This window comes from Pelodiscus sinensis, chromosome 24, assembly GCF_049634645.1.
Source record: "Pelodiscus sinensis isolate JC-2024 chromosome 24, ASM4963464v1, whole genome shotgun sequence".
NCBI classification, from domain to species: domain Eukaryota; kingdom Metazoa; phylum Chordata; order Testudines; family Trionychidae; genus Pelodiscus; species Pelodiscus sinensis.
Window position 1 is genome coordinate 15,485,034 of NC_134734.1, and position 18,758 is coordinate 15,503,791.

The window sequence follows — 18,758 nt, forward strand, 5'->3', positions numbered from 1 at the left end:
CAGAGGCAGAGTGAGGGGAGGGGTCAGGCGCTTCCACGGAGCCAGTACACAGAGGGAGCCAGCTTGAAAGTCGGCTTCCCGTGTACACTGTCTCCTGCCTGCACCCTGCACTGCTGCCTCTGTGGGAGACGGGGCGGGGGGGGGGGGGGCAGTTCCATGGGAGCCAGCATGCACAGAGAGCTGGCTTAAGAGCCAGCTTCCCATGAGCACTGGCTCCCACCTAAGCCAGGCTTATCGATTAATCATGTAAATGATACCACATTAACATCCCCATCCCAGATCCTGCACCCCTTTTCACACCCTTCCTCCAGGTCGGAATCCTCTCCTGCATTCACACCCCCTCCCTCACTGTGCACTAGGGATGTAAGAGAGTAGTCGATTAGTCAACTATCCAATAAGCCTAGGCTTTTGGGTAGTAGAGTCAAGTCCTCACGTTGCCCCCTCCCCCGCCTCTACATCAGAGGCAGTAAGTGGGGGGGGGGGGGGAGCAGAAGCCAGGGCTGGGAGGAGACGGCTTAAAAGCCTGTTCTCCCCAGCACTGTCTTCATGGTGCCACTTGTCCCCTCCTGCCCCTGCCACGCTGCTGCCTCTATCAGAGCAAGCCCAGCTCAATTCTGGCCCATGCCAGGTCCAGGAGCTACTCCTGCTGTGGCTCTGCAGTTTACATGTAGTAGGAGCCGGGCTGACTGCGCACCCAGCTCTTAGGGCATTTAGACTGCAGAGCCACAGCGGGAGTAACTCCTTCTGAGCGCCTTCCCTTACTGACGAATCGTAAAGTCGAAACAAATCATATTGACTACATGGTTACCGAATTACCCGTCTCTTATCTTCCTTACGGTGCACCCCAATCCCCTGTTCCAGGCCACAACCTCCTCCTTCACCCAAACTCCCTCCCAGACCCCACAATGCTTTCTGCACCCCAGTGCCCCACTCTAAGCTCCCTTCTGCACCCAACCTCCATCCCAGACCCTGCGCTGCCTCCTCCTAGGGATGTTAAATTGCGAGTAACTGACTAATTAAATAGTCAATGCAATTTGCATCAACTATTCCATTAGCTGATAGGGCTACCGCTTTGAAATGCAACGGGGAGCCCAGCGTTAGGCTCCAGACAGCGTTTTAAAGTGGCAGTGCCGCTCGGAGCTGGGGGTCAGCGGGGGAGTCCGCAGCTGATCCTGGGCTCCACATGGTGCTGCCACTTGGAAACCCCCGTGCAGCCTGAGGACACCCCAGCTGGCCCCGGGCTGCATGCAGCCTTTCAAAGTGGCAGTGCTGCCTGGAGCCCAGGGTCTGGCCCCTAGCTCCACACGGTGCTGCTGCTTTGAAGTACCCCTCCTCTTCCCCCCCCCCTTCTGATAGAGGCAGCAAGGGGAGAGGGGAGCGACTAGTCCTTCACATCCCTACCTCCCCCATTAATATCGTGGAAGAGCACGGCCCTTGACCACTTTCCACAGTCTTGGTGCCCCCCCCCCATCAAAAATTATTGCCCACCCCTGACCTACGCTGGTGCACTGCAGTGTTTCTAGCAACGAGGTAGATTAAAGTTCTCAAACCCAGACATCTGGAGACACCCTGCTTTCTGCCCCACTCAATCATCAATCGACACGTCCCTTCAGGCATGGGTGGGGTGTAAGCACCACAACCCAGAAGGGCTGAGGTGGTTGAGGAAGTCAAAGCTGCACGCCTGCCTATGGGATGTCCTGGGATCCTGAGTTTTGTATGCTGTTAGGACAGTGGTCACCAACCGCGATCGCGGAGGCACTGCCAATCGATCTTGACACAGTGTTCCCTTCCACCTGCAACGGGGAGCCTGCACTGGCGCTACAGCCTCCTGCCCCTCACAAAATTAGAGCCAAAACCAGATTCCTGCTGGGGGAAGGGGTGAAGAGGTCCGGCAGCTCTGTGCCAGATCCGACTTCTCAGAAAGCACGCACATCAGTGAGGCTTGGGGGTTTTGGAGGGTTTTTTTTTTTGCGCATTGTTGTGGGTCAGTGGCCCCTGACCTAAAATACGTTCCTCACCCCTCCCATAAAGAACAACAATGTTGAAAAGTTGTGTGTTGGACATCATATTTTATTTAAAAATGAAGCCTGGCCAACAAGCCCCCATCTGGCCAGATCATAACACTCCTGCACCCTCCCCACTCCAACCCTGAGCCCATCATACACTTGAACCCCCTGCCCTGAACCCCCCCCCACATCCCTAAACTGCTGCACCCTCCGCATCCCCAGTCTTGTGCCACAACACTCCTCCACCATCCACGCACCACAAACCCGCGCCAAGCCCCTCACATACCGAACTCCTGCATCCCAATATCCACAAGTCTGCCGCTTGCTCAGCAACCCAACACTCTCCAGCCTGGAGCCCCCTCCCTGAGCCAGCATCTCCTTCTCCACCTCCTCGGGCATCCAAATTCCCTCCCAGAACTTGCATCTCTCATCCCTTCCCACCCCAGAGCCTGCACCTCCCTGAACCAAGAGAGAGTAAGGGCTGGGGACAGCAAGTGATGGAGAGGAGGGGAATAGAGAGGGCGAGGCCTCCAGGAAGGGGTGGGGTAGATCTTGCACTGACATTTAAAAAGTGATCTCGGGTATAAAAAGGTTGGAGACCACTGTGTTAGGCGGTTAAGTCTCTGTGTTTCTGCAGAGTGGTGCAAACCTATCTCCCCCACAGGCTAAGAGAAAGAAGGTCAGAATTTCAAAGGAGCTGTGTCCCATTTACATATGTGGAACAAGGGCAGACTTTCAGCCCCACTGCAATACTTGAAGCCACATTTTCAAAAATATGCAGAGCGCTTTAGAAAGTCCCCCCACAGTGCCTTTCACTCAAGGCCTTTAAAAAAAAAAAAGTAACTTACACAAAGCTTCCAAGACCTGAAGGTCTGAATAGTTTGCCAGTCTGGGCTCTGGAAAAACATGGGCCAGACTCTCACCTAACTTCTGGTAGAGCTACAACAGATCTTTTAGAAAGAGAGTCTTGATTTGAAGACTCCCAAAGCAAGGGAAAATTCACCCCTTCCCTAAATTAAATTATCCTCCCTGTTGAAGCTTCTGAATTTGTCTAGCTTTCGTTTTTAGCCACTGGATCTTGCTTTCCTTTTTTCACTAGATTAAAGAACTCTTAGAAAGCTTCTCTTGTAGGTACTTGTAGACCAGAGGTGGGGAACCTTTTTTGGATGGGGGCCGCTGACCCACAGAAAAATCAGTCGAGGGCCACACCCCTTAAATTCCTCTTGGATCAACTAAACAGCTTGAGGCCAGGTCTACACTAGAAAATTAAATCTGTTTAACCATGTTGGTGGGGTGTGGAAAATCTACACTTCTGAGCAGTGCAATTAAACCAATCTAAATCCCTGTGGAGATATTTATTTATTATTATTTATTTAAAATACGTTTTGACCCTGCCTCTCTATTTACCTTGAGGTGGCTTATACAATTTTAAAACACAATATATAAAAAAGTAAAAGAAGAGACCCCCAGGGAGGGCATAAAACCTAAAACACACCAAGAGGAGGGGGGTGCACACAAGCACTAATTGGTCAACAGAAGGATTCTTTAGTTTCTTTAGGATTCTTCTGTTGACCTCGCTACCATCTCTTGGGAAGGTGAATTACTTATGCTGATGGGAAGAATTCTACACTGGAGCAGGACAGCATAGTTGGCTCTAATATTTGAAGCCCACACAAGCCCCGAGTTTCTTTAGTCTTCCTCTAAGAGGCATTTTTTCCAGGCCTTGAATCATTATTGCAGCTTCTTTTCTGAACCTTTCCCAATCTGTCACCATCCTTATTTAAGTGCGTAAGTGCAGACACTAGAGTCTCATGGATGCTGCATATGAAGAAATGCCACTTCCCTATCTCTGTTTCAAGGGAAGGAACCTTTTTTTGGGTCAGGGGCTACTGACCCACAGAAAAAAATCAGTCGGGGCCCCGCACACAAGTGAGAAGCCAAAAACCCAAACACCCTCACAGATGGTGGCCCCTGACCGAAAAGGAGAAAGACACTCCTCACATTCCCTTCACACACACCGGAGCTGCGGGAGGAGTGGCGGGGGGGGGGGGGGGGAGAGGGAGGGAGGGAGGGCAGGCTAGCAGATTGTGTGCTCCAGCCCTGTGGTGAGCAGCGGCAGTGGGGAAGAGGGCTGGAGTGCCAGCACAGACTCCCCAGTGCTGGGGGGACCCCTGAGCATCAAGGGCCAGATCCAGGCAAGCTAGGAGCCACATCTGACCCCCGGGCCTGAGGTTCCCCCTTCCTGCTCTACTTGATATTCCCCAGTTCATACAGCAAAGAATCAGATTTGCCCACATAGCTACAGTACAACTCTCCGAGCTTACGTTCACCCCCCCTCACACACACACCCTTTTCAGGAGACAGTCTTCCATCTTCTTCAGGTTCTAGGTTTTCTTTGTTTCTAGATATTGGGCCTGGCCTTCGGCCACGTTAAAACAAGTTCAAATGAGCTCCCACCCAAGCGAGGCAGATCCTTCTGGAGAACTGACCTGTCCCTGTGACTTTTTACCATTCCCTCCATTTCTGTGTCATCTGAAAATATTACCAAGGGGAGTTTGTGTCATTATCGTACACAGGAACTGAGCGAGGGCTTTAAATTGTGAATAATTGACTAATAGTCTAGTCAATGCATTTTGCATCGACCATTTGATTAGTCCATAGGGTGCCTCCGCCTTTGAAGTGTAGCAACAGCCCAAGGCTGTTGCTACACTTCAAATGCAGAAGCGCCTCATGGAGCCTGGGGTCAGCAAAGGACTCCCCCTGCAGCACTGCTGCTTTGAAACGCCACAGGAGTCCGGCGTCAAGCTGCTCGCGGCATTTCAAAGCAGCAGCACCGCGTGGAGCTCGGGGACTTCCCCACTGACTCCAGGCTCCACGCAGCGCTGCTGCTTTGAAATGCCGCATGCAGCCTTGGGACACCTCACCTGGTCCCAGGCTGCATGGGCGTTTCCAAGCAGCAGCGTCGTGTGGAGCCCAGGGTCAGGTCCTGGCTCTACGCAGTGCTGCCACTTTGAAGTACCCCCACCTCTTCCACCCTCTCCTTGCTGCCTCTTTCTGAGAGAGGCAGCAAGGGGGGTGGGGAGTGATTAGTCCTTTACATCCCTAAACTGAGTCACGAGGAAGGAAGGAATTTGCCCAATGTCACATATCAAGCCAATGGCAAGGCTGAGAATGGAACCCATCCTCTCTACTCTAAGCCACTTCCCAAAGCAGGACCCCGGCTGTTAGAGTCCCAGCCTGGCATCTAACCCCTAATCATTGCTACTAATATTAGCCAGCTTTCCGCACCGACGCACTGTAAAGCTTCCAACACCCCTTCAGCTGCTCAGCCTGTGGGTTTAGTGCAAGTGACTTTATGCTTAACCAGGACTGCTGGCTAGAGATAGCACCCCCTACTCTCCCTCCCTTTAAAAAATGCCAGCAGAGGAGGAGTCTTTGGGATTATCAACAGAAGCCATCTTTGTGCACGGATGCTCTGGAATTGCTGGGAGCATTAAGTCCCCAGTCAGCGCACAGAGAACAGAGACAGCGCCGGAGAGCCAGTGCCAGGGACAGCCAGAGAGACACAAAGCTCAGACAAAAAGAAAGACTGCGAGCGGTGGGGCTATTTAAAGGGCTTGCTGTTTCTAAAAACTGCTTCGACTGCTCCCCTTCCTGACGGATGCAGGGTCCTGCCTCCCCAGAGCATTAAAAAAACCCTCAGAAAACAGAGTTCTCAATGAAGTTGTTAAACGCCATTTGGAACGCTTCCCTCCCACCCCCAGGCCTTCAGCCCTGCCTGTCGCAGTGTCGAAGGCCAACTGGAATGGCTGAGCGCCGGAAGATCACGTGACAAATGGATTAGCTTCCGAGGCACAGAAGAACCCTTTTAGTACAGCTCTCCCTGGACCACTGCTCCCAGGCCTCAAGAGCATACGGCTAGAGAGCGGGGAAGAGCGGAGGGAAGCAGCCCCAAAGAAAATGTCAGATTTACCTGGCAGAGACACCCAGATTAGGAGCTGGACAAACTATTCCTCTCTCAATCATTCCTAGTGCTGTTTGAGCTATTTTAACAGCCTCCCCCCCCCCCCGCCACACACAATTCCGCCAGCCTTTCTGGGACCTTCAAGAGCAACTGTTTTTAATGAGCAAAACTAGCGTCAGGTGTTGTATCATTTCTCTCCCCGGCTGAGAATCTCAGCCAATGTTTTAGCCAACCCGCCTTGAACTGGGAAGGAGGGGAAGGGAGAAATCTCAGAGCAGCGAAGCACCTGGCCTTGCTATTCCGTATTTCACTCCTCACCCCACACACAAACAAACTCCTGCAAGTAATAGCCCTGCTGTTTTATGCAACAGCCAGTGCTCAGCTGTTCTAATTCCCCTCTCTGGGGGTAGATTGCCCCCTGAAGCTGTGCTTACATGAAGATCAATGCTAATTGTTGACATGGTGCCCAGCTGGTGCTGACAAGGGAGTGGGGGTGGGGATGGAACCGGAGTGTCTGGTGTATGCAACAGGATCTACAAGCTTAGCCTTGTTCTGGAGGCTCAACTCTTTGGGGGCACATCTGCCACAGAAGCAGAGAGCCTTGCTCTCCCAGCATGCAACTGCAAATGGCTGAAACAGTGCAACACCGAATGCTGTACAGAGCAGGTACCTCACCGGGATTGTGTGGTTAACACATATCATTCAGATCAAAGGGACACTCTAGGTTTATTTTAAGACCAATGGAGTTTAAACAAGTTTTCACAAAAGCTGGCGTGAACGGAACTGGCTTTGCATTTAATCCTTCCTTCACAGTGTTTGCATGAGTCAGGAATCTTCCAACTTGCTGTTCCTTACTCTAACCACTTAGCCACTCTGCTCTGCAAAAACAGCAGAACAGGAGATGCAAAAGGCTGTTTTAGTGGATTTTTCCCCCGGTAAGATAAATATTTTGAACACTGTAACCTTGACCATGTTACAGACAGGGAAATTGAGGCAAGGGGAGGGAAAGTCAAACAGCAAGTCTATGGCTTTGTACAGAGTGGGATTTAAAGGTATAGTGTCAGCTAAAGTAAACCACATCTACACCAATTTTTACAACAAGGCGGTGTATATTTTAAACAGCTCAAACCACAAACCTCCAGTAATTTGATCTATTTAGTGTATGTTAAAGTGTACATTCTCTTCTCCACACTGGTAGCTAACGTGTGCTACCACCACACCTGTAAAATCTAAGGTGGGAAGAGCCAAGAGCAAAACACAGGTCCCTAACAACTAGGCCTGTGTACTTTCAAATGTGCTACCAGCATAGCTATCAGTGAAGGAAGGTGATGTTAAAAAACAAAAACAAACCACTATTCTGGGAAAAGCCCTAGTGTGGACCAGTGTTTCTTAAACTTTGAGATCACGGAACACCAAACAATTTTTTTTTTTAATGCGGAACACGTATGAAAATTTTCTTTAAAAAATTGCTGTCAGACCAAAAAAAAAAAAAGACAAAAACGAAGTAACAAAAACAAAGATGAGGTCACGGCACACCTGCAAGTCGTTCACGGAACACCAGTGTTCCATGGAACATAGTTTAAGAACACTGGTGTAGACAATATTATATCAATACAGCTTATGCTGACATGAGCACATTCATACCAATACAACTGCATCCACAAACAGAGTAAAAAGCCTTTTTTAATACCCTTGTCTCCAGCTCTGACTACTAGACCAAACTGCTGCTTTTTCATTATTAAATGACTATGGCTTCATGGGTAGGCCCTGCAAATCTCATAGCTGTTCCTGAGCCATATTTTTTCCTCTCTACCAACTAAAGGATTCCAAGACTTCTGCATTATGCCACACCTAGTTGACTTCTCTAGGAACATGCATTATAGCATCGACTTAAGAGCCAAGTCATCTTGCCGGACAACTTCTAAAGATCTTCAACTTCAAAGTTCTTCCCGCCCCACTTTACTCCTTTTGGGAGCTATAATTATGGCTGCTAAGACAGAAAGCAAAAAGGGATTCAGCAAAGCTTTGGAGGAGAGATGCCATTTATAAACCACCTTGTGCATCGAGAGCGCCTTTAATTTGCAGATTTACAAAAGTCTCACAAGCTTTATATGAGAGCAGGGGAATATTCCACCCCATTTAAGGATGGGGAAAGAGAAGCACAAAGTTACAGCAATCCAGGGATAAACCTAAGTACAGAACCAAAATCCCAGTTCTTTTGCTCTCACCCAACGTTTCAGTTAAGACTGTTCTCTATCAGAGCACCTTCAATGCCATGCATGAAGCCCCATTTTCACTTGCTATTCAGCTAAGGGAAGAACCCTCATCGCTGTGGTGTAGAGTTCTGCACACCCCAAATACACCCTTGTGTGAATACACCCTGGCTTGACAACCTATTCCAAAAGCACAGCACCTATTTCAAAACCCACCTCACTGGGGATTTCCCAAACACTGCATTTCTCACTTTCAACCTGCCCGATCTCATCAGGGTTTGCTTATCTAGCAAATCTTCAGTGATGTGATTTGTCACCCCTTAGTTTTCAGAACCAGGCACCCGATGTAGTACTAACCTGCTAGAAGGGAGCTCCGGACAGCAGAGGAGCCAGGCAGGGCCAGAGAGTGGGCTCAGGTTTCACATGGAGGAAAGGGGAGGGGGATGAGAGAAAGCCACACTGGTTAAACAAGCAGCAGCAACATGTTCTGCGCCCAGTGTGACATCATGAGGTCAGGACTCAGCAGGGACAGCTGCAGTGGGAGGGGAAGCTCAGCAAAACAAGCCCAGAACAACTCTGGCTCGTTGGGAGGCCGGCCCTGGCTAGGAGGCGGTCGGACCACGGTTTACCGCAGCAGCTACCCATCAGATGCACAAATCCTCCGCTGCCACCCCTTCTGCCTTGCCCCCAGCAACATCGACTAATCGTGGGAGGAGCTCCACCTCCCTCGCCATCTGCCAGGGCTGGGATCCAGCACGCACGGTGTCCATCCTGCCTCAGGCTGGCAGGTTCAACATCACGCACGCTGGACGTATGGGGGAGGGGAGAGAAACTCAGGTATTCCAGGTCTCTTGGCTTCTAATACAGTCAGGCAGCATTCACTGAAACAGGGGACAGCACCAGGAAAAGGGGGAAGACGGCGAGGAAAGGGAATTACAGCAACACACCACAGGAAGCCTGGATTCCATTCCCAGCTAGCTAGGGTTTTCCCATGCTGCCCTTCACCACAGCATCTGTGCACCTCCCGCCTCAAACCCACAGCAGTAATGAAGTCCCTAGTGGGTCTCATGGAATTCCCCCAGCTCTTCTCCTTTTTCAGGGTGACGGAAACCCCAGCTGGGTTTGGGATGGGGGCGTGTGCATGCTAGTTGATATGTTTGTGCCAAGTTTGTTGGAGGCGGGGGGATATAGGTGAGAGAGTGAGAATTGTATCATTCTTGCCAGGAGGAAAGGCTATATTCAAGAAGGTCAGGCAGTGTTTCCTCAAGACAGTCACTCTGGCTTCCCCATGGTAGGTTAGATTAAACAACATAACACCTGTGATCTGTTCCCCAGCTCTGCAGGGCAACCTGGAGCAGGTCCCTTCACTTCAGTGCACCCCAGTTTCTCCATCTTTAAAATTTAAGCCTCACAGAGATTTAAAAAACAACAAATGGTCTAGTAGCACTTTATAGACTAACGAAACAGTAGATGGTATCATGAGCTTTTGTGGGCACAGCCCACTTCTTCAGATGACTGGAGTTATGAGTTGGGGATAGGAAAACTCAGTATAAATAGGAGAGGGGAAGAAGAGGGGGGGAAAAGAAAAAGGGAGGGGGTGGGAGATAGAGCATCATTAAGATTTAAAGTGCTTTAAGATCCCCAGATAAAAGACCCTTTTATCTCCAGATAAAAGAGAAGGGTAAAGCAGTGTGTAACCCAGGGGAAAGAAACAGCTGGCAAACAAGACTAGCAGGGGCAGAAATACAGGAGAGAGAATTTGGAGTTAAAACCACAATCTCATGGCAAGATCTCAAGCTGAAAGGGTGGGTGGGCAAAAGAGCTGGGAGACAGACACTGTGTGAAGAGATTCCTAGCTGCCTTGCAGGAAAAACAACCATTAGCAGCATCCCCAAAGGTGTAAACTGACCCCTCCCCTGCCGATTCACCTTGATGGGCAGTATTAAACCTCAAGAGGCTAGTTAAAACCAAGGCATTGTTAAGCAACTCTAAGGCAAAGCAACTTAGCAAGTGTTCAAGGGGCTTTTATGAGCCATGATCTTTATGCCAAAGCTGGCTCTTCCTGGTTGATGAAAAACACACACACACACAAAAGACCTGGAGTTCCCCTACTTTCAGGGTTAACCTGCAATTTCCTTTTTTTTTAAATTCAAACACTGAAGCCATTCTGAAGAGCTCTGTAAACTCAAAAGCTGAGCAAAGATATTATCTCCCTCAATTTGTCTCTCCTATATCCTGCCATCACCATCACCTATACCAGGGACAGTATTAACAGAGATACTTTACCAGCTTCAGGCCCCCCCCCGCCCGAGAGCCTCCACCCTGAGAATGAAGAAATGGAGGCCTGGAGATGCAGCTCGGGAGACACAGGTAAATAGCAACAGTCAGAACAGACTCCAGGTGTCTTGACACTTCGGCCTGTGCTCCAATGAGTTTCTTGCACTCGCCTGGCCCAGCCAAGCTGGAAAGATATCGTGAGACCCTGCCGCCAACCGTGGTAAAGCAGAAAGGTGCAGCTCTTGCTGCTAATTCAATACAAAATCCATCATCAAACTGTCAGTGTAAAACACACTGAGCGCCTGCTCTGTGAGGCGTAACCTCCACAGGCCAAGGATGACTCTTCCTCTATTTCATGGGCTACAGCTAATCTAGGCTACCATTTCTGGTGAGGTGCAGAGATCTCCCCCGCACCAGCAAATGAAACAGACCTGGAGACACATTCTGAGCTTTCTAAGAAAAGCTCCCTCCCTGGGCTGAGATGGAAGGAGGAAGGGATCAACCTCAAAGGAGGTGGTTTAGGGCAGCACTCTCTGTATGCTGAGGGGACCTGTGTGGCAGGGCGAGGAGTCAGGCCCCTCTGAAAACTGACCACCCGGTTGTTTTCAAACTCGTCCGTGATCATGTGCAGAGTCACTTTATCTCCCTGGGGCCACGTCTTCCCAGCTGGAGGACTTGGATCTCCCAGAAAAGGGCCTGGGGTTTCATATTTTTAAGCACATGTTGGGAGTCCCAAAAGGAAGGCTTCAGTGCGGGCCCACGTGTGCCAATAGTAATAATTACAGTTGAGTGGGGGCTTCAAAGGACAAGTGGCAGAAAGTCTCCATCCCCAGGTGTTTCCAGAGGAGCATTTGGAGGCACAGGATCCAAGTCAGAGGCAAGGACCTTGCTACACTTCCTCTGACTCACTGGGCTTGCACAGAATGTAAGTGCACTTGGCTCCCAACAAAGCCTGGTCTTGCTCTGATTGTTTCCTGACATGGCCATGATTGGATTAAGTGAGCATCTCCCAGGGGGCAGTTTGTGAGGAATGCCCCCAGGCTGCACCTAAGTTGCTGGGGCACCTCCTCATGGATGGGATCAAGCCTCTGAGTGCTCCCCACAGCCCCAACTCCACAAACCCCCAGCATGTGCTGCTGCTATCTCACCACACACGGCATGGGCACATTCACCTCCTCTCTTTGGTAGTCCAACAAGCTCCAGTGTTGGTTCAGGAGCCTGTTCCTTCTTGGGTTTAAATCCCTCTGTGGATTATCACCAGCCAGCCACCCCGATGCACATTCTGCTCCTCCCAGCTTAGCTCGCCGCACAATCTACCTGTGTCAGGGAAAGCCTTCTCCTGTGCACCTCCTGTCATCTGAGAAGTGCCTCTCCATCTGTTTTCTCTGAGTTTCCGGCTCCTAACTGCTCCCCGATGCTCCAAATGCTGCGTAACTAGCCAAGGTTAACTGCTTTTTCCTTTTTGATGCCCAGCCTACCACCATACTACGCGTGATGGATTTTGGTGGGCATATTTCTTTCCCGACTGTCCACAGCATGCAGGCGCTCTCAGATCAGAAGCTGAATCTTCCTTGGGTAGAGAGGAGGACAGGTAAACATGCCTCCCCTCCTGTGCAACTGCTCTAGTCAGAATTCCAGCCCCCCGCCCCCCCCCCCCCCATCCTGCTACGCCCACTTGATTTATTCCACATTAGGGTATTTTACAGCACAGCTGAGACAAGTAAGCTAAATGCTGGTTTAGATGTTAGATGCTAGGTGTAGGAAGCTTGCCAGCACCACAGTCCAAGATACTAAAGAGGAAAGAAATGTAACTTTAAGGCTTTCCTAGAACTTTATTAGTTCACCCTGGTGGAACCCATGGCCGGCCACTGGCTCGGTGAGGAATCTGTCCATTTTCTTGGGAAACGGATCCCTCTCTATTCCCTGCCCTTACGCCTTCCTGTCTCTGGACTGGGGCACTCAAGGATGGCTCTTTCCACTGCTTCAGGAAGCGGGTAAGAAATAACACACCTACCGATTGGGCATTTGAAACCAGCTAGGGTTGTTTTCCCTTCCTGCCTAAGCAAGGGTGCATGACTGGAACTTGGCCATTACACATTGCTTTGTGCAGCCCTGCCAGTATTAACACCTAACTAGGCTGCCTCCACCTGGGGTAGTTTTTCCTGGAGCAGGAGGTGGAAAGTCTAAGCAGGGAACAATCACAGTTCTAACTAGGGATGCAAGCTACTAGTCACTTCTCCACTCTTGCTGCCTCTATCAAAGAGAGGCAGCAAGGGGAGGAGGGGCAAGAGCTAGTTGTCCCCCGCCCCAGCACCATCTCCAAGTGGGGTAGGGGAGGCAGAAGCATAATGGGGACCAGGTGCAAGCCGGGAATCAGCTGTCCCAGATCATGCCTGGTCTCCCACACTCTGTTTTAGCCTTTAAAATGTACTAGTAGCCACCAGTAGGGATGTAAGCGAGTAGTCGAGTTGCAAGTGAGCAGTCAATTATTCTAGTACCTTCTTCCCCTCCCCCCCTCTGCATTGGGCGGGAGGGGGGAGGGGACGGGATGGGACAGGGACAGAAGCCAGTGCTGGGGGGAGCTGGCTTCCCCCCAGCACTGTCTCCATGGTGCCACCTGCCCCCTCTGCGCTGCTGCCTCTATCAGGAGGCATGGCGGCCAGGGCTGGCTGTAGACAGGGACTGCTGGACCCAGCATGAGCCGGGACTGAGCAAGCCTGGCTTAGTCACAGCTTTCCTGGTCCAGGACTACTGCGGCTCTGCACTTTAAATGTAGTAGGAGCTGGGCTGCATGCGTGCCAGCTCCTTCTACATTTAAACTGCAGAGCTGCAGTGGGGTAGCTCCAGGACACATTGCCTCCCTTATCGACTAATTGTGTAAAGGCGACCCCCGACTTGCAATGTGATTAGTTCCCTGGGGAAGCATCGCAAGTCGGAGGCATCGTAACTCAAATCCTCATTAACAATAGGCGCAGTCATAAATGCAGGCCGAGGACGTAAATCAGGGTTTTTTTGCCCCCTTCTGCACTTTGAAAAATAGTTGTAAGTGCAGGGGAGCGGGGGTCACAACTCGGGGGTTTCCTGTAGTTGATAACAAATTGGATCGACAACATGATTAGTCAATTATACGCCTCTTAACATCATTAGCAAGACGTATACTCAGGGGTCCAGGCACCTCACTCCATTAGCAGGTAACACTGGTTTTCATAGATCCACACTCCACACAGGGATTCCACCCTGACTCCAAGAAAAAACTTGATGCAGAGCACTGAAAACTCCACCATAAAAAACTTTATTAGAGTAGAAAATACTTAGAACTGTTATACAAAGCTCAGGTAAGTTCCATTCTTCCCATGGAACAGAGAGGAAATCCAAAGAATAAAGCACGATAGCAATAAATTGAAAGGAGAACTTCACTCACAATCCCATATACTCCCTCTACTAGCAGATCACAGCTGTCCTTGCATGGGAGAAGACATAAAACCCGACTAGAGGCTTGTTAGTGATTAAATTCCCATAGGTTTAACAGAATTAAGTCTCTACCATCTGCTAATTTCTGGAGACACCAAACAAACAAGAGGTGGCTCAGATCCAGGGCTGTTTAGAATTTGGCCAGCCTGGAAAATGAAGTTTTTAAACATTGGCAGGCTTTTGTTGAAGTTGTTTTTAACACAAACTGTTCTCAACATCAACAAGGGGAGAAAAGTGTTTCTCTTTAAACCCTAAAGTCAGAGTAACCACCAGCCTGAGGTGGAAGAGATAGCCTTTGAATCCTTTGCAACATATACACTGTGTTTAGGGCTGTCTACATACTACAAGGTTCTACCAGCCTACCTCTGTCAGGGGTATGAAAAGTGAGATCCCTGACAGACAAAGCTATGCTACAGCCCTGGACTAGCAGCGACAGCGCTACAGCAGCAACCCTGCAGTTTTGCCAGGATAGAGTATTTCACTCTGGGAGCTGGAACAAGTTAAGTGTGATTTTGCTGGGACAAACTTCAAACTTTTTAGGAGCATTTTGCTGATTTAGTACACCAGTATAGCTACCGTAGCAAAGCACTCCTGGCATAAACAAGGCCTCCACATGTTCTACTTCAGATAGGACAAGTAGTTCTGTGGCACCTTAGAGACCCAAGAGCATCTCATCTTAAGAAGCGGGTTTTGCCTATGAAAGCTCAAGATTTTTATTTATATTTATATAGAGACAGAGACACAAAGAGAGAGAGTATTTGTTAGTGTTTAAGGTGCCACGGTATTACTCGTTTTTAAAAGTTACAGACTAACATGGCTGCCCTCTCTACTTTAGATAGTTCACTGAGATCTATGCAAGCATTTAGTATTACACCCTTCTTCCCCGCACAAGTATTATTTCCATTTTACAGGATGTGTCTACACTAGGGACATGCCCCGATTTCACACATCAGTGCAGCAGCATCAGCGCTAACTCCTGGTGTAGACAGAAGTAGCTACAAACCATAATGTGCACTTGCACCCATTTAGCCTGCTGTCAAGTTGCACAGATGCAAGTCACAGTTCAGCCTGGCACTGCCATGCATGCAGCAGGCATTGAGGCAATACCTCAGTGTAGCTAAGGCCTGATTTTCAGGGCAGAGCAAGGAAGAAAAGGTACTGCTTCTAGTGCCCCCAGCTAGACCTTTCTGTTTAGTGAGGGAGACAGTGCTAACACAGCTACAGAACCAAGCCACCAGAAGAGCACAAACAGGTTAACATGAACATTTGTTGTTGTTTTATGAAGAAATGTGTATTATTAGATCCTTTCTCTGGTTTAGCCATATTCATGTAGTGGCCTAAAGAATTAAATCAACATGTTGCTAAAACGCGTACCCAACATATATTAAGAGACAGTGGCTGCCCCAAGGAGCCTGCAATCCAGGCAAGACAAAGGTGGGAGGAAAGGAAATATCCTTATTTTACAGATGGGTAATCAAGGAACAAAGAAATAAAGGGACTCATGCAGAGGGTCAAAGAGAGTCAACAACTCAACTGCCTTGTATTTCCTGAGTCCTAGTCCAATGCTTTTGCCATAGGGTAATGGAACTCCGTAAACCCCCGCTCCCAGTGCATTTCTAACCTAGTCTCTCTCACTAAGTCATTTGGTGTCAAATAAATACCTAAACTGATGTTTGGAGACTTCTAAAGGACACCATTGTTATCTTTATACCACTGGAGTTTCATGCTATTTTCAACACAATGTGTTTTACAACGTAAGGTTCAATCTCAGCCTGGACCACTGGAAAGAGATGATCTCACACACCTACAGTAATGCCAGATGGGGAAAGGAACGAGATACATAGTCTAGACACATACACACACACATTGTGACTCTGTGCCATAACTGCACACAGCTTCTATTAGTACATTAATATTTATACTGTATCCAGAAGTGTGTTTAGGTTCTTGCTGGTACAAATAAATTACAGCCCTGCAAGATATATTGTAGGGGACAACCTTACATTAGCAAAAGCATGGATTAAAATAGATGACCTAGAACTTTAGAAATCAGAGCTGGAAGAGATCAAGGAAACTGTATAAGGCCCCCAGTCCTTGCAAAACGCTGAGCAAACAATGAAAGACATACACCACACAAGATTTAAGTCCCTAAAAGGAACAAAAATAACACATTGGTGTCAGAAAAACCTGCTATGTAGGTGAATTTCTGAAATGCTTCCACCATTGCTAACAAAGGGCTGGATGCTACATTCAGCTGCAAGCATCTCTGCAGTGACCTATAGGTTTCGCTTGATCTTCATGAACAAGTAAGGGCCCCTCCTCCCACACAGCTGAGACTGCAGAATTAAGGCCAAAGGTCAAAGCACAAGTATTGCTTACTGTCCTCTACACCAGAAATAGAAGACAGTGGTGCAAACCCCTGCACATGCGATCTACGCTTGCAATGGTGGGAGAGCTGGCTTAGAAGTAACCGCACTCTTGTTACAGCATAGATGGGCTATTTTGCATACACTTAGAGTGGGCAAGGCCAGCAGTCTCCAATGAAACACATCAAATCTTAGAACAAAAAACAGCACTATGTAGCACTTTAAAGACTAACAAGATGGTTTATTAGGTGATGAGCTTTCGTGGGCCAGACCCACTTCCTCAGATCAAATAATGGAAGAAAATTGTCACATCTTAGGACATTGCTTAGATCAGATACAACCTAAACATCAGTAGGAAACAGATCTTACTTCCACCCCCCCAGCGCACTACAGCGAGAATTAATCCTGCTCTCCTTCCCACAAATGATTGTGTTTTCCAGAGCCACAAGGCTGCCCTGCAAACCTATTCCACACAGTAGTAAAGAGCAAGGAAGAGACTTCGTAGGGGAGATGCCCAGGAGTTGGTAACTGGGTCTAAAACACCAAACACCCATGGTGTCTTAACAACTTTCTCCGTACAAAAGCTAGCCAGCCTCAAAAGGAAGTGGCCAAAGCCTAGGATAGACTTTACAGTTACATTTTTATACATAACTTCCTTGCAGAACCCATCCCCCTCCTCACATCCAAGGGTTAACCTTGCTCCTCCAAGTATTACACACTGAGTTTAGGGAGCCAAAGGGGCTCAGAGCAGGATCAACTAATCCCAGCTCTTGGTTTCTACAGTCTGAGGTGCCGTGTAGTGAGACACCCACCACAGCCTAAGGGGTGGCTAAAGGAAAGGGACGTCCCTGAGTACCTGAACACTCCTAATTGCTCCCACTGAGCAGGGGTAGGGGGACAAGAAGGAGAATACCCCAATCCAGATTCCCGGCCCCATGACTTGGAAGCTCTTAAAGACATCACCGTCTCCATATTTCAGGGCCCCAAAGAAACACCCCCTTATTGAGGCTTCTCTCCCCAGGAACTGGGGAGCCCCACAAACCCCTCATTACTCACTGCCCCACTTCGGGGTACATACAGACTGCCTTCTCCACACCCCACTCCCCCAGGAATTGAGGAATCCCATAACCCCCCTTCCCATTACTCATTACCCGACTTGGGGGGGGGTGCATAGACCCGCCTTGCCCAAACCCCACTCCCCCAGGAATTGGGGAGAAGCCCATAAAACACTCTTGTTCATCTTCTCCGTGTTTGGGGGGGGCAGAGAGTCACCCCCCCCCCGCTTTATTCGCACCCTCCTCCCCTGGAAACGAAGGGGCACCAGACCCTCCTAGTCACGCTCCATTATCGGGGGGGCAGCTAGCGAGACCCTACGATCCGGAGGGGGGGGGGCAACGAGACCCCCTGGTGGTTTTCCGCCTTTAGGGGGCGCCCTAATTCACACGCATCTCGGGGACGCAGGGAGACCCCGGACGAGACCCCCCTCCCCATTGGAGGGCGCAGAGCCCCCCCCCCCGACTCTCTCCCCAGACGCTGGGGAGGGGGCAGGGGGACCCCAGGAACTGGGGGGGGCATAAGACCCCCCCCCTCATGTTGTTGTTGCGCGGGGGGGGGGGGATTTACCTGCCGGCCACTGGCCTCAGGCGGCGGCGGCGGCGACTCCTCCCCGGCCGGGCGGCTGAGGGGGGGATCCCGGCCTCAGAGCCAGGGCAAGGAGGGGGCCAGCTCGGATCCCAGCCCCAAGGCCCTTCTCCGGCCACAGCTGCTCCTGAGCCACTTCCTGCTTCTCCCTCCTCCTCCCCCGCCCCCTGCCCGCTGGGTTCGCCCCCCCCCCAACATCGACTCCATTGGCCGGCGGGGCTGGCACTCCGCGACTGTCCCCGCCCTCCTCCCTCTCTATTGGCTGATCTGGTCGTCACTCAAGGGCTTGTCCCACTTGCCTCGTTCTGCATTGGTTGACAGACAAGCAGCCCCACGGCTGAGCCCGCCTTCCACTCTTACTACCATTGGTGGCGGCTTGTGCCATTCAAGGGTTTACCCCGCCTACGTCATTCCCCATTGGTCAGAAGCTCAGGTGGCTACCTGCTACTATCTCGTTCTCCATTAGCTGAGAAACCTGTCAGTTAGCGCAGCTCCTTTCATGCTCATCCTCATTGGCTGGATTGGCTGTCGTTCAAGGGCTAATCCTCGCATCCATTGGCCAGAGAGCCTGACAATCAAGAGGACGTCACCTGCCATAGCCTACTAGTGGGGGAACCTCATGCTCAACGAGATGACCCGCCTACTCCCGAAACCGATTGGTTGAGGCCGATCCCTGAAGGGCTTCCCAGTTATCTGGGAAAAGTGTCACTCTCCCACACCAAACGGAATGTAACTCAGGTGCGGTCTTCAAGCCCAAGGCAATTGGCTGCCGTGTAGGCGAGCCCCAGTTTTCTGCCCTTCCCATTGGCTTGCATGCCCG

The 18,758-nt window shown here is 50.1% G+C and overlaps 1 protein-coding gene across 2 annotated transcripts in view; it reads right to left on the reverse strand.

Moving 5' to 3' along the window:
• ZNF687 (zinc finger protein 687) overlaps positions 1 to 18,097 on the reverse strand; it is a 53,755-nt gene extending 35,658 nt beyond the window's left edge. The window contains exon 1 of one of the 2 annotated variants that reach the window (XM_075907665.1): positions 17,921 to 18,097. The gene's annotated coding sequence lies outside the window, so the exon portion shown is untranslated. Of the gene's footprint in view, positions 1 to 8,540; positions 12,074 to 17,920 lie in introns of those variants that run through there. The other variant, XM_075907667.1, reaches the window with a different exon arrangement.
• Positions 18,098 to 18,758: the final 661 nt, after the last annotated feature.